Here is a 12,031-nt window from a genome sequence, read left to right as displayed (position 1 = left end):
CCAAACAAACAAAAAACCCAAAAAACCAAAACAACAAAAAACCCAACAAAAAACCCCAAAACCAAAAAAGACAGTCCATTAAAATACAGCTGGATCGTGTGAAACAGACAAAAAACCCCCCAAAAAACAACGAAACAAACAAACAAACCAAAAAAAAAAAAAAAAAAAAAAAAACCCCAACCACCTTAGCCCACTCCACTCCTGTCTTCAATTCAGCTTCACTGGTACATTTCTGGCTCCTCTACCTCCTCCTCTCCGGTGAGCAGCGCAGGGGGCTGGGGAATTGGAGGATGCTGTCACTCCATCGTAGCTCCTCTCTGCCATTTCTTCCTTCTCACATTTTCCCTGCTCCATCATGGGGTCTCCCCACGAATCGCAGGGAAAGCGCAGCCGGGCCGGGCTCTGTGCCAGGCCGCAGGGCCATCCCTGCCGGGCCTCTCCTGCCCCGGCCCTGCTCCCGCTGTCCCCTCGGGGCTCGCAGCGCTGTTTCTCGCTCGCTTCCCCTGGCTCAGCCCTGGCTGCCGGGCAGCGTTTTGCCCTCCCTTGGCCAGGCTTTCCCCGGGGCTGAGGGGCTCAGCCGTGCCCTGCGCTGGGGCCGGCCCGGGCAGCGCCGGCAGCAGCTTGCCATGGACTACGCTGAAAAGTAGTTAAAAGTTGTGGTCAGTGTCTGTCAAACATCTTTTATTAAAGATTCAGCGTTATGACACCGGTTTTGTAAAATGTTTACTGTAGCATTCTAGATTATTTTTATATAACCCATTACTAAGGTATTTGTAAACAAAGCATTTTTGAAACACCCAAAATTCTTCACTTATCACATTTCTAGTACTAAGAGTTTCTATGTAGCTTACAGTGGGATAGTTGTTTATTTGTTGGGCGATCTATTAAATTGTAATTTGAGATTTGTTGCAAACTAGTTTCAAAGTTGTTTGGTGGTGATGGTTGTTCAGAGAGTTTGTTAGAGGTACTGAAGTCATAGATGAACTTTCAACAAGCTATCCAGAGATAAAACAGTATTGCATTTACTGTACGGTCAGAGAACATTGGTTTAAATTCTTAGCAATATATTTTGTACCTGATAGTGTCACCAAAAAGCAGCTTTGAGTCCCTAAACTTGTCTAAAACTATATCCAGTGATACTTGGGTTTGTTTTTTCAATGCCCTCCAATACTAAAACAGTCTTTTAAAACTCTTGAAAATAGTAGTTATACTATATGAATCCATTTGTGTTAGAACATTCATCTACAAAAAAGAAATACTTCTTAAATAGCTTTTGAAGGTATTGAAAATATTAAAAATTACACAGGAACAGTGCTCTTGACATATTTCAGGATATCTTGTGCCTTATGTAGAAGCTACACTCCTACAAATTCACTTCTGTTCTGTCTCCCTCAAAGAAGAAAACATTTTCTCTTTCCTTCCACAAGGCTTCTGTAAATGTGATAAGCCCAGGAAATTTGGTTTGGTGAAAATGTTTAGTGAGAAATAAGCCTTAAAGCACAGTTTAAAAGTGTGCTGGCTGTGATGCCATACTGGAAATGGCTGCAGACAGTGCTCTTGTCAAGTTATAACACCACTGAGATTGCAGGAAATCTGTAATGCTTCTGAAGAACAAAATGGAAGCGTGGGATCTGCACACAGAGCAGAGCTAATGTTAGATTTTTTGCCATCACCAGCATAATCCCACTAATTCCCCAGGACCCCGGCAGACACAGTCTGGGTCTTGTGGGACCTGGGCCCTGTAAGGGTGGCATTGGCTGTCCTGGCTCTTGATGGGTGACTTTTATGTCCTTGGGGTGAGCAGGGCTGTGCAATATCAGTTGTGCTGATGCTGTGGCAGTGGTGGTCATTGCTGCATGATCAACTTAGCCTGGGTTTTCTCAGAGGCTGGACCAGCAAGCACTAGCCATGCTGCCCAGGGTGCCTGGAGAAAGCTGCAAAGAGTTTCTGAGGAAAGGTATGGAAATAAACCTACACAGGCTTAGGGCTGAGGAGGAGAAAATCCCTTTCATAGATGGTAAACACAGTATCTCTGCTGGGAGAGATCTGAGGATAGTGATGCCTTTTCACAACTATCTCCACGTTTGTTGCTTGGGACTGGAATACTCCACTTCAGGAGGCAGAGGAGCCCTGAAGGATGAGAAAAACACCAAAACAGAGACGTAGGAGTTGTTTTTTCTGAAGAAAAAAAAATATAACTGTATCATTGAGGCTATCTTGTAGTAATTTGAACTAGTTGTGTTGTACACAAATTAATAATTTCTGTTATTGGTCTCTTAAAACATGTACTAGACTATCAGTTCTTAGCTACATAGCATGCATTGCATTCAACATCCCATCACGAGGCTCTTTCTTGAAAGTTGCTTGGATTTCTTTGAGACCTGGTCTTTTAGACATTAAGAAATGAGATAGTATAACATCTATTCTATTTGGATAGAACATTTTCTTTGCAATGTGCTTTTCTCATGCTTAGAGAATTGGGAGCTGTGTGGGCTGGAGAGAAGATTTCACCTTCTGAGCCTGCATCAAAAATTCAAATTAGAATCTCTTGGGAATGTCTGTTTAGAAGACTTGTAGGTGTGTGAAATTAGTTGAACAATAGCTAACGTTTTTGTGATGATTAACTCATTAATTTAGGAAAATAATAGAAAAGTTTTAAACTATGCAAGGACTTTTTAAAAATATATAGAGAGTCCTACATGTAGTGATTTTTATCTATATATTTTAAAGAATAAGAGTCAGGACATCTTCTGTGTTGCTGCCTAATAGAGATACCTGGTTAGTAGCAGAATTTAATTGTGGTTCTTGGCATAGTCTGACAAACGTAAGCATTGAATGACCAACTTTTCCTTCCATATTGAGTTTCTTTAAAATTATTTCTTTATTTAGTTTCTGCAAACTAGTATGCATCATGCTGGCACCAATATCTCATACACATCTATGTATATATGCTGTTTTCATCTCTCCAAGTCTGGTGTTATTAATCTCCAACTTTGGTGTTGTTAATACTCTTCACTATTGATTTTTTAAGAGAGTGGAGTTGAGTACTGAGGGAGCAGAGGTGTGTGGATGTTGATTGGGAAAAGAGAGTTGAGAGGGATGGAAATAATACAAATAATTTCTTCGCAATTTCTCTGTGTGTCTCTTTGTACATTGTTCCAATGTTCCCATGCTGATATTTACCCTAGTTAGATTTATCTTGTTCACTCTCTTACAGCAATGGAAACTTTTATTTTTAAATTACTTTGTTCATTAATTCAAACTTGATTACAAATATATTAAATACCTTATCATTTTTCCCGTTGGTGTAACAGGTTGGACTGTATGCAGATTCAAGCACACAGTGCTGCCACCCCTCTTTTAGGCCGCCTACATACACCTTCAGATAGAATCATAGAATATCCCAAGCTGGGAGGGACTCATAAGGATCAAGTCCAACTCCCTGCCCCTTGCAGGACTGCTTAAAACTTAATTATATGACTAAGAAAATATATTTTCTTTAGTCAGCCTCGTTTTATCCCTTTTACCCTTCAAAACCAGTTTAAATCTCTTTCAGTGAGTTCTGCTAACCCTTGTGTGAAGATCTTTTCCTTCTTTGAAATCAGTTAACCCCATCTGTTGCCCAAGGGCCTGGGTTATATAGACTATGCTGTCATTAAAAATCCCAAAATTCTGCCAGTGACACCAGCAAGGAATTGATTTGCTGTTTTTTCCTTTGTCATTCCCTGCAACTGGAAGGACACTGTGTTCCTGATTCCTTAATACATCATCACTAGGTCCTGAAGCCTTTCTTGATTGCCCTTGGACTTATTATGGCAATTTATCACTTCATGCATGAAAAAAAAAAACCCAAAAAAAAAAACCAACCCAATAATGGATAATAATGTGAAGGCTGTGCTATAGTAGAAAATTTTTTCATCAGTTTTTTAACCCATGTCCCCAGGAGACAGCAGACTTCTCTGAGAAGTAAATCCAGTCGGGTCTTTGGGTCTTCTATGACCCTCAGGAAAGTCTCCTATGACAATGACTTGTATTTTTTTCCTTATGGAAGTGATTTTGAAAGAGGGTATAGGCCAATGTCACCATGGCAACTACTCCAACCTAAATGGACTATCATCTTCATCATCATTCAAGTCCACTGCAGAGTCTTACACTTGTTCTGCAAGGGCATTTGGGGAGGTGGGATAGCCACGGAGGAGATGTGTCTTCTGCACAGGGCAGGAGCATATTGCTGTCCCCCCTATTCCTTAAGCCACCATATCCAGCTAGAGCGAGAGAGAATAGGGAATTCTCCATATCATACCTCCTGTGTCCCTACTGGGCTTGTCCTGGGGAAGGTAGTGTGACTCCGGTAGTCTGTCTCTTGACTCCCTCAAGCTACTCACCTCCTCCTGGAGTTCTAATCAAAGTTCCTCTGTCTGGGCATTACTCCCATAGGGGTGCTCACTGCTGCTCTGGGGTAATGACACAAGAACAAGGCACACCCCACAGCTGGTACCATGGTGCCACCCTGCTCCTAACAGTGAGGTCTGTCTGGGTATCTGCATCACTTGTGCAAGCAGCGCTTAGAAGGACTTTTTATGGAGGGTTGGCTTTGCCCACTGTTGCTCCTGGCCCTGGCTAATGAGCTGTTTGGTTAAGCATTTCTATGTTTACCACCAGCAGTAGGTTATTTAAAGAGGTTTTATTGCATGCATTTGACTGGATTGGAAGGTCTGTCTCCAGAGTCCTCAACATTTCTGAGCTGCTGCGTGGCATGATGGCAATGACTTGACCAGATGTTTCCCAACTAGCCCCCTCATTTATTTAAATTATTTTATACCATACCCTGGTTTTGCTTTTCCTCTTGCATCTCTTAGCTACTAACTATCCCCACTCAGTTATTTTAGCCTCTGTCTGGAGTTTTGATTTATTTGTCTCCAAACATTTTGACATTTTTGCCTCACTGTTTAAAATTTCAATGAAACCTGAGCTAAAGTCATGCAGTTTTACATCAGAACTTTGGGTTCCTTGATACACAGAGTAGGTAAAACTGTGTCTGGGCAGCAGAAAGTCTTAAGAAGAGATCTGAAGAGGAAGTTGTACCTCCAGTCTCGAGGACAATAGTAATATTTGAAAGGCTGTGCTTGGTAGTAGGGCTGGAATGAGGCTGAGCCTCTCTTTGCTTCTATCTGTGGGAATTAGTCACCATCAGAGTAAAAGATCCTCTTAGTAGCAAAACTCCAGTTAATAATGATAGATTCTGAATGGTTGCTTCTACCTACTGAAAAAAACCCCAAACTTCTCTCTCTATATATGTTTTTAAAAAAATTCTTTCAAAATTAATTGGGAAATGAGATTAAATGACATTCCTTCAAAGGATTGTCTGCATGTATTAGTAGCATGAGTGAATTTTCAAGGCAGAAAAATATTCTTTCAATTATTTCTGTATATAACATTGAAATGCGAGACTGTTCAGACAACTTAATGTAATTGAATGCAATTAAGACTACTGTGTAAGAGATGTGAGTGTGTTAGGAATTAGTGGATTGGTTCCTATGTTAGGAAATATTTAAATTACTAACAGACCTGGCATTGGTAGAACTGACAGTAGAAAGTTAATAAGTACCTACCAATTATCTCAGCTGATAATTTTTTGGCAAGGTCCACTCTGGAATGAATTTTGGCTTGTATGACAAAACTGCCTTCTCCTGAATTGGTTCCTCTCTTGCTAAACTGAAAAGAATAATATGGAAGAAAATGTTTAAAAATTTCAGATGGTGTATTTTTATTAATTTTAAAGGTCTTGTATTTCATTTCAGCATAATTAGTAATCTCTGTTTCATAGTTATAACACTGAGAATGATAGCTTTTCCACTGTCAATTTGATTCAAAAGCAGGTTTTCATATAGGTTAATTGTGTAATATTTTCCTCTGTAAATGAATAGTTTTTCTCTACTCAGAATTTGTTTTTTTGTTAGTGTGAATGTTATTTACCCCTCATTTTTTAAAAACTGCCTTTTTGTCTAAGGCATCATTTTCACATTTAACTCCTTTTTTTGAGAAGATCAAAGGGAATAATTACGGTGAGAGACTAATGCAAACAGAATGACAATATTAAAGGATTTCTGAAATTTCACTAGTTTTTCCCCCCTTCATGTGTTATGCGTTCTTCCTCCATTGTTGGAAGTGGTAAATATTATATTTTTTTATATCTGATATATGGTGGTACTTCAGGATATATGAATCTCACGTATGTCTTACACTTTGATGCCACGTCTTCTGCTCCCCCAAAAGCATTTTTTTGTCAAGGTCAGTTGTAGTTTATTCGCATCCTAGCAGACAGAACATCCTTTAAAGACAGTTCAGGTAATAACACCCTGTTTCCTATGGGTATGTACTCTATATACTCTAGGGTTTCTTCCCTCATTCCTCTTCATTGAATCCTAGCTGTTCCTCAAACTTGTAACATCTGCCATCAGACAGAGGACAAGAACGGCTTTGTAGATTGGCATGTCCTTATGGCCAATATCTGTTGACAAAAAATGTGTGATAGCTGCATTCTTCTTGCATTTCCCACTGCAGAGATTTGCTCTGTCTCTACAAAGCCTGTGGGAATTTGATTCTCATTTGTGGTCTTTATTGCTTTGTCAAGGCTGGGTGAAATCGTCCCACTGGTCAAAAGTTTACTGAGATTGTGCTGAGTTCGTGTAACAAACTGAAGCAAGGATAGGCAAACAATCTAAGGAAACCTTAGAAAATTCTGCAATTTATTTTGTTTATCTGCTGTCATCCAATAATGTTGAATAAGCAATGAAATTTCTGACATGTCTCTAACAGTTTAATAGAAGACACTATTTTCCCTGTCACATTTACTATTAGCCATGTATTAGGTTCCAGTTCAACAGCTCTTATAATTTAGTTTTGACAAACTGATATCTTACTTATTGTTGAAGTATTTTTCTTATCACTTTGTGGTTAACAAAGGCCCTTTTTTGTTACCATTTCATCACATTTTCTTCCTAAACTATCGCTTCATCTTATGTACAATGATTTGCTCTGCTTTAGTACCTTTTAAAATGAGTACTAAACACAAGCCATAGATCTTACTGGTTCGTATAAAAGCAAGTATATTGTTCAGCATTACAGAGCATGATTGAATAAGCCTGTGATAATTCTTGATGTGCACACAGACACTTCAGGGGCTGTCATTTTTGTGATCACTTAAATGAAAAAATCCTTATCTGTGCAGATGGCTTTTTCCATGTACATTTTAGTGTCTTGACTAATTTCCTTTTGGAGTATAAATTGCATATGTTGTAGATAAAAAAGGCTGACTTTCATGTGTAACAATTGTATTTTAAAGGAATAGTAGTATAAGCATCAATCTTAATGTTTTCTTGAGTAATAGCTACTTTTAAAAGTTCAATATGTTTTTAACCACTTGATCTTGGTTTAGAATTATCTTGCCTTGATATAATTTGGATAACAAAGTATAAGTGAAGTGAGCTAAAAAAAGTATTAGCCTCTCTATAAAATTCCATGTAATTTCAGAACTATCCATATGATAAATGATTTTTTATGATGTTTAAAATAGGCAAAATGGGAACTAATATAGAAGACAGAAAATCTAGTTTGGTTATTCCAATCAAATGAAGGGATCTCAGAGATGGACTAATTCCAACCCCCCTGCTGTGGGCAGGGACATCGTTTCCTACACCGAATTGCTCAGAGCCCCATCCAAGCTGGCCTTGAACACTTCCAGGAATGAGGCATCCACAGCTTCTCTGGTCAACCTGTTCCACTTCTTCACCACCCCCACAGCAGAGAATTTCTTACTAATATCTAATCTACAACTACTCTCTTTCTGTTTGAAATCTTCCCCCTTGGCCTCCCACTACTTGCTTGTAAAGGGCTCCTCCCCTGCTCTCGTAGGCCCCCTTCAGGTACTGGAAGACTGCCATCTCTTCTTTAGGCTGAACAACCCCAGTTTTCTCAGCCTTTCCTTGTATGAGAGGTGCTCCAGTCCCCTGGTCATCTTGGTATCCCTCCTTGGACAAACTCCAAAAGGTCCATGTCCTTCCAGTGCTGGAGACCCCAGAGCTGGATGCAGCACTGCAGATGGGTCTCACCAGAGCAGAGCAGAGGGACAGAATCCTCTCCCTCGCCCTGCTGGCCACGGTGCTTTGGATGCAGCTCGGCTTTCTGGGCTGGGAATGCACATGGCTGGGTCATGTCAAGCTTTTTGTCCATCAGAACCCGAAAGTCCTTCTACTCAGGCCTCCTTTCCATAAGTTCTCTCAATCCGTACTCATGTCTGGCATTACCCTCAACCAGGTTCAGGGTCTTGCACTTGACCTTAAAGCTGAACTTGATCATGAAGCTGAAATTCATGAGGTTTGCAAATGTCAAGCCTCCGGCAGAAGCTGTGCAAATCAATGTTGAGGTGTTTGTGAAGCATTTTTTGTCATCTAAATAGGAGATTAATTTCTTCAGCTAGATTTTTATGTAGTGTTTTAAGAGATGGAGATTTTTATGTTTTGGCTTTAAAAATCCCTGTTGCAATAGAATGATTTCTCAAATAGTCTTTCCTGTGTGCTTTAATTTTTAAGCAAATTATGTTTGGGCCTTTTTATATGTGTAAATATATACTTAGAGAGCAAGCGTGCAATTTGCTAGTTTACTTGTCATCTGATTGTGTTTATATATCACAATTACTACAAATCGAAAAATAATTTTTCTGGGTTTTTATCCTTCAAATTATCTTTTCCTTGAACTTTTGTGTGAAAAGTCATTTGAATACGTATAATGCTTTAGAATTTGTGTGGGAATATCAGATGGTGCTTTAAATGCTTTCACTTGAAACATTTTTAAATGCCTGTTGGGAGAAAACTTGTTCAAGTTGTATATTTTATTCAGAGCTGATCTAACTTTGATACTGCTGATGTGCAATAGGTATTAAAATATTTCCACAGAGAAAGTGTATTTTTATCATTTGTACAAACAACCATGTTTGTCCAAATTTTATCATATAGATCAAAAAAAATTTATTTCTGCTCACAAACTTTTTGATGGTTGCTAAATTTTTACATGCCTTTTACTATTTTTTCTTCACTAGGTCTAGCTAGGCTGTGCTCTTAACAGTTCTTTTTCTTCCCTAAGAGTATTTTATGGCACTCTCAAACTCTCATTTATGTAAGTACAACATTAATAATGATTATGACCATATTAAAGTCTCTTAAGCAAAGATCAACTGGCAAAACAATTAAAACAGAATTTAACAAACTAGTAATCCTCAAGTTATCCCATTATTAACAGTTTTTAGGGAATAACACAATATGTTTTAATAGCTCACTAGTGCTAATAACATGGGCATGTTGTTGTATAAATGGCCAGTTTAAGTACAACAAAATCTCTATGTTGTAGTTGTTAATTCAAATACTTCTTGCCTTGCATTTGCCATGTTTCTGTTTTCTTAGGAAGAATTGGTGCAACAGTGTGCTGTCATTTACAAATCAAAGGAAGTGTTCTGTCCAGGCACATATTCTTTTGAGATTGCCTAAGTACCTGCTGCAATCCAGCTTGGGCCCCAGTTTGGGTCCCAGTTTGAGTGCTACTATTGGTGAATTTCTGTGGTTTTCATGAGCAGTTCCTTCTTTTAAAAGATGTGGAGTAGCAAGATTCATCATGCCAATTCTGCATGGGCCATTTTGCATTGGCATTAGAGGTCACAGGAGCAGTGCAGGTGGAAGAACAAAGTTGAAACGACAGAAGGTAGTAATGGTTTTTACTATAAATCTTCAAATTCAACATGAATTGAGTACAACAAAAATGAGGAGCAGATAGCCTTTTTCTTATCAAGAATGTTTTTGTTGAAGTCAAATAAGAGAGGCTTATGCCATGACATTTCTCTTAAGAAAAAAAGAGATTTGGATAACAGACACAATTTCAGCTGTTGTGTCAGGGTTTAAAAAATAGCTCCAAGAAGCTGATGTTTTCTTCTCAGGATGTTTTGCAGGTTAGTAGATCCTCTAGCAAACTCTCTTTCATGCTTTTGCTGTCTCAGTATTCTGTATGTCCTGGACTAGATGTTCTCTATGACACCATTGGGACATATTTGGTTATATTCTGATATCTGACGTGCACTTTCACTAAGTACTCTAGGGCAAAGTGCAGCACAAGTAGATAATCAGATTAAAATAGTTAAATAAATTTGAATGAATAGATAATATCTTTATTCAAATTTATATTTCTATGTGATGCTACCGATTCCGGAGAAAAACACAGGTGAAGCAAAATGCACAGGAGTATATAGTTTCTAGTTGTTCGAATGTCCAAAAAAATTATATACAAATTGATGTCATGGTTTAACCCCATCTGGCAATTAAGTGGTTTAACACAGAACTCACTTACTCCAACCCAAAAGGATGGAGGAAAGAACTGCAAGGGTAATAGTGAGAAAATTTATGGGTTGAGATAAAAGACAGTTTAATAGGGAAAGCAAAAGGTACATATGCTAGCAAAACCAAACAAGAGATTAATTCAGTACTTCCCTTCAGCAGGCAGGTATACTGGCAGCTCCAGGAGAGGAGGACTCCCATCTGCGTTCCTTCACAGCTCCTTGTGCACATGAGACACTGAAAAGTCCTTGATTCAGAGTAAGCACTACTTAAACGTCAAACATCAAAGCAATGAAAGCATCAGTGTGTTATCAACACTGTTCTGAATCTGAACCAAAGCACTGTACAAGCTACTAAGAAGAAAATTAACTCCATCTCAGGTAAAACCAGGACACCATCATGTGGTATGAAATAACTCTTTGGTCAGACAGGATCAGCTGTTCCAGTACACAAGGTCCCAATTTTTGAGGCACCTCCAGCTTCCTTGCTGGTGGGATGGTGCGAGATATACAAAACACCTTGACGGTGTGTAAGTAGTGCTCAGCAATGGATAAAACATCGGTGTGTTGTCAATACTTTTTAGATCACAAATCCAAAACATAGCCTTATATGAGCAGCTATGAAGAAATTTAAGTCTATGCCAACCAAATCTAGTACAGGTGACAAAGAAATCTTTTCTTAACACTTTGAAAGAAAGAGAAACCAGTGAAATAATAGTGTTCAGTCAGCTTTGGATACTCTATTAAAAATCTAGCATGGATTTTCAAACCAAATGTAATCCTAGAATTATTCCTTGCTGATAAATGGCTGCTTGAAGAATGTAAATTGCTATTGATAATTCTCTAATTCTCCGATTTTATAACTGCATCTACCTATCATAAATGCTGAGAGATCATTATCTATAAACGAAATATTTAATTTTGACATCTATTACCATATCTGATTATCTTGTATTTCAATTTTGGTAGTATGTAAAGAGATATAAGATTTACAAAGAGAAGCAGATGAGGACTTTAAAACATTTTACATGACAAAGAGAAACATTTAAAAAATGAAAAAAAAAATTGACACTGAATACTATAATTTTCTTATTTGTTCATGTGGGTTTTAACTAGTAAATCACCTGATGGAAATATGTTCAGAAGAGTTGTACAACCTCAGTGTATTGCTGATGTATTAACAGGTGAAATCTGTGAACACAGAATGCTTGATATTAAATGTCTGAGCATCATCAGCAACACTCCTCTCTCTCTGAGATGCAATTAGAGACTCTGAGCTTCACTCTCAGTAATATAGGTACAGAAGTAAGGTGTAGAATGAAATTAATATTAGAACAGATTTTTAAAAGGTAGCTTATTTACAAGTTTGTTAGTTACACTTCAACTGAGAGGACCGTAAGTTTTGTTGTTTGAGGTTCTTTTAATCCATTTAAGAAGATATGCACTTCCTTGAGGTATGCATACACATCAAAAGAAAAGCCAAGACTTCAAAGCTTACATTTTTTTCCTTCTTACTGATAGCAAAACAAGATGTGGAGTGGCAATTTTTGACTGAGATATAAACATAGCAATACTATTTAAATACCAGTTTACACATTTATCTGTCTTAGAATTGTGCTTATTTGTCTAGAAAATAATAAAATATTCATTTGG

The 12,031-nt window shown here is 38.2% G+C and overlaps 1 long non-coding RNA gene across 10 annotated transcripts in view; it reads left to right on the top strand.

Moving 5' to 3' along the window:
- The first annotated feature begins 201 nt into the window (after positions 1 to 201).
- LOC135288513 (uncharacterized) overlaps positions 202 to 12,031 on the top strand; it is a 36,050-nt gene continuing 24,220 nt past the window's right edge. For 3 of the 10 annotated variants that reach the window (XR_010351585.1, XR_010351586.1, XR_010351589.1), the window contains exons 1-2: positions 206 to 258; positions 10,542 to 10,759. This is a non-coding gene — a long non-coding RNA (uncharacterized LOC135288513). Of the gene's footprint in view, positions 259 to 594; positions 660 to 9,097; positions 9,175 to 9,458; positions 9,754 to 10,538; positions 10,760 to 12,031 lie in introns of those variants that run through there. The other 7 variants (XR_010351594.1, XR_010351592.1, XR_010351599.1 and 4 more) reach the window with 7 other exon arrangements.

Source organism: Passer domesticus, chromosome 1 (assembly GCF_036417665.1).
Source record: "Passer domesticus isolate bPasDom1 chromosome 1, bPasDom1.hap1, whole genome shotgun sequence".
Lineage (NCBI taxonomy): Eukaryota > Metazoa > Chordata > Aves > Passeriformes > Passeridae > Passer > Passer domesticus.
The sequence above is the reverse complement of the archived record's forward strand: the minus strand, read 5'-3'. Positions and strand labels throughout refer to the sequence as shown.